Below are 4,359 nucleotides of genomic sequence, written 5' to 3'. Positions count from 1 at the left end.
AAATGACAAAGGCTAGAGGCATCAACCACCACGCCCCATACTCCCATGCCTGCCGACATTGACTATGATGCATATGTGGCCGAGCTACTGACACAACTAGGCAAGGCAAAAGAAGATAAGAAAGTGGCCTTGCTGGAGCTAGAGAAAGAAAAGGAGACGTCAGTGGCCCTCAGGCTAGAAGTCTCAGGGCACGAAGCTGACAGACGCAGAGAAATAAAGGCCCTGCAGGACCAGCTAGCAAAAAAAACGAAGGAAGCCCAAAATAATGAAAGCCGCCTTAGACAAAGGCTGGAGGACGAGGAGCAGAGCCTGGTGGCGGAACAAAGGAGCCTAAAGCTACTAATGCAACAATACAGTGATCTACAGCAAAGGGTCGCTCAAGTGGAAATGCTCTACCAAGGGGTTCAGGAAGGCGAAGCCACTGTTCCACAAGAACATGCCTCGGAACCCCAGTCGTGGCGGGAGCTAGAAGAACATAACAGGTTAATAAGCAAAATCAAATTCCTGAAGAGTGAAGGGGCAGGAGTCTTAGCAGCAGCTAAAGCAAAATGGCTACAGGATGAAGTGCAAAGATTGCAAGATGCGCTGGAGACCTCCCAGGAAGACGTAGAAGCCCTCATGGCCATGGCTTTCAATCAAAAAAGGCTATTTCTCGCTAAAATCCAAAGCCAAGAGCAGATGGTGCAGGAAAAATCAGAAATCCTGGCCGAGGTGCACCAAAGGCTCAGCATTGTCGATCAAGCCAGAGGGATTGCTGAAGAACAGCTAGCTCACAAATTAAGAGAAAGAAACTAGTTATGGTTTTTATCAAATGAGCAGCAATAGGTAGTAACCACCCTGGCGAGCCAACTGGAGGAAGAAAGGAAAAGGCTGGAGGAGAGAGCCATGGAGTGGGAAAGGAAAAATTTTGACAGATTAAGGGACTTAACCGAATGCCTAGCGGTGGCAAAATGCGAAAGAATGCTTGCAGAAGCTAGGGTTGAGGCTGCAGAAATAACCACTAAGACCCAGCGGCAGGCCTTCCTCAATACAGTGCTCCAGGTGACGCAAGTTGAGGGCGATTATCCAATGGAAAAGGTGAAAAGAAAGTTGGAGCTAACCACCCGAGCTCTAAGATACGGTCTTCAAGAGCGGGAGCTTCCAACAAGTACATGAATCACTAAAGAGCAACAATTCTACTACCTACGCTGTACGGGACTTTCCACTGCTGAGCTCAAGGAGTTAGGTTTTCAGGAGAAGGATCAGCCACCACCACCACCACCAGTCATTCCCCTTGTGGTTGAGCGAAATGTCAAAGAGGGTCCGGATTTTGAGCAAGATGACGACGAAGAGCCACAAAGGATGCCGAGTCCGCCTCAACTCGATATCCCACATGAGGAACCTGTAGATGCCGATCTACCTGAACACATAGTTGCAACAAGGAGAAGGAGACAAGAGTTAGCTGAGGAGGCCCAACGCCGAGCACGCACACTTCCACGACAACTCCTGAGGAGCCCATGCCACCTGAGGAATGATATGCGTCCTGTAGATTGGCCCCAGGAGTTGGTCATCTAGCGTCAGCGAGAGTTACATAAGAGGCCGTTCAAGCTTTCATTTGCTTTCCCACGATCTCTGAACTGGGCCCTGTCTCTAGGAGTCATAGCCAAGATCAAAGATATGGCTAACGAACTTGCAGACAGATGGATGGAAGAAAGGAGCATGATAATGACTAGGTGGCGAGAAGAGCCACAAGAGTACTGGGAAGACAAGGTCAATCTGGTTCCCAAAACCGTCCAAGGCTACGAGGCACAGCCGAAATGGCGAAGGAGGATTTGGGACACCAATTTTGATGCATGGACCGCATTTTGTAGTTCACTCCCCGAAGAGCATAACGATCCCATATACATGCCCTACCCCTGTAGGCATGGAGTGGACTATGATAGAGAGTTACATGGGGATTATGATTTCCCGAAAATATATAATGTAAATGCTAGGAGCCCTGAAGAGTGCTTAGTGTTTAGGGTAGAAGATATACTTCCCTCCATAAATCGTTTTCTTGTAGACTTTTCTTCCTGCCCCGATCGAGCATTTTTGACCACTTGTAATTACCTCCGACTTATCAAATTCCTGCGACTCTAGAAACCCGTAGCAGAGGAAGCCCATCTCCCCCACTCTTCTTTGATATTAACCTAGGAATAGATAGTAGAGCCATGACTAGGTTGATGATGCGGGCTACTCTCCTCCCTGCCTTCTGCTTAGAGCTCTTAGAAAATATGAGTGACACCTGCTTTGCAAGGTGTAATCACCCCTTCTTGTTCACCACTCCTCTGAGAGCTAAAGCCAGTATTAAAGAATACCTACAAAGTCGCGCATTTTTGTCACAATGCCTGCGGCCACCCCGTGACTAAATAGGTGCCATATACCTTGCCAAATGTACTCTCTCCTATTCTTTTATTTAAAAAAATAATAATAAAGGCCAGACAAGAGCAAAAATAGCAAAGCTAAAAGATGAATTTACTACTAAACAAGTTGATAGAAAGGACACTTCACATGTGCTTGCAGTCTTCCTTCACTATTATTGTGCACCACACTCACTACATCTAGAGTCCTCTCTAGCCCCTCCCCCACTTCACACTTAGAGCACATCAAGGGCAGGACTTTCAGACCTGTCACCCTAAGTTTTGCACCACACCTCCAACGACGCACGAATTGGGTCCTCAAGAGTGGGACATTACCAAGGGCTTGCCCAAGGTTAGACCCATTTCCCAGTTCCACTGGCACAGGCACCATGCACTACATAGTGAGACAGACACACCCCCTAGGAAGTGCACAACTTTTCTTGTAGGTTATGTTCGTGTTTCCAGAACTGGCTATTTGACTGAAGAAGATCATCCACTACATCCTCCAATGGCAAGGAATTTTTCCATCAGTTGGATATAACTCCATTCCCACAACTTTGAAGCTTCACCGCAAAAGTCTAAAGGGCTCCACACACTTTATGTTGCCAAACATCCATCTCCTGATGGCTGCCATGACTGAACCAGATCAAGCAGAAGAAAACCCCGGATGGATCTCCCATTGGCATAGATCTTGGAACCTCATCGTCCAATGATCCCTGCCCAACGCCTCAAGATCTACGGATCGCTTATTGATTCCACAGGCCTGAAAACCTTCAACTCAAAACTGTAAACCTTCTACTCAAAGACAAGGATCTCCAACCACAGCCACGGATTTTCAAGGCAAACAATGGTTGGGGGGTTTTTCCGGAATAAATCCCTCCAATACCATCCTCCTAAAGGATTGCTTATTGCTTCAAGCGTTTCAGTACTCCAAGGACAACCGGCTACCTAACGCGGCACCACAACAATGTGACAGATGCCTAGGATCTTCATGGAGCCTAAAGCACGCCGAAATCTCTCATGGTTATCGTCATCAAACCCCATCACTTCTCATTCACAAGCATCAGCGTCATCTACTCACCCGGTCCACCTCGCGACAGCATCATCTATCCCACTACCTCCCACCACTATGCCATGGGACTAGCACTTGGCTAGGAGGGGGGTAATGTTTACCGCAGCACAGAGGAGAGAAATGGAAAAAAAAAAAAGAGAAAAGAAGGAAAAGGCGCCTTAACTGGCAACTAGACCCTGGAAAAAATTAAATGCACGGGCACGACCCTCAAGAAGTCTTAGAGTCGCCCAAGGAGAGTAAAAGAATGAAAATCGCACCATTAAGTGCGAAAACACTTCGAAAACCTTGTAAGAGAGCGCCAGGCTCACTCCTGTGCAAATTGTATGCATTAGTTGGGGATAGGATAGACTAGAACGGTGGGAAATGAGAAATGGGCCTAGGTTAATGGCCGGCCATGTAAAAAAGGGGGATGACCGCCCATGAAAAATAGGGCATGTATATAAAGTTGAAAAGTGAATGGGAAGCTCATTCTTATGTGTGGCCAAAGCTTCTTCTTCTTCTTCTCTTGTTTCTTGCCTTCTTACTTGTGCTTGAGAGAGGGATTGAGAGAGTGTGAGGGAGTGAGGGAGTGATTGTGTGAGAGTGAGGGATCTTGGAGAAGAAGCTCTCCATCCTCTCTCTTCACCTTCTCCTCCTCTCTTCTCTTCTCTTGTCTCGCGCGTGGCTATGGAGGATGAAGCTCATGGGAGAGGGATTGAGGTTGCTTGAGCTTGCCTCAAGGATCATGGAGCTACCCGTGTGTAAGAAAGAGGAGGGTACTCGATCGATCATCAAGGTAAGCTCACTACACCTGTAAGGTAGGCATTGCGCGTCGGCTATATGAGAGGTAGCCATGGCTGCTTGATTCGAAACACTTGAGCAATAAGTGGTCCGTAGGTCTCAAGGTAGAGCTCGAAGCTCCCCTCCAAC

This window comes from Lygodium microphyllum, chromosome 15 (assembly GCF_053477565.2).
Source record: "Lygodium microphyllum isolate KBCC chromosome 15, Lygodium_microphyllum_v1.1.10, whole genome shotgun sequence".
In the NCBI taxonomy this organism is placed as follows: Eukaryota; Viridiplantae; Streptophyta; class Polypodiopsida; order Schizaeales; family Lygodiaceae; genus Lygodium; species Lygodium microphyllum.
Note: the sequence above shows the minus strand (reverse complement) of the source record.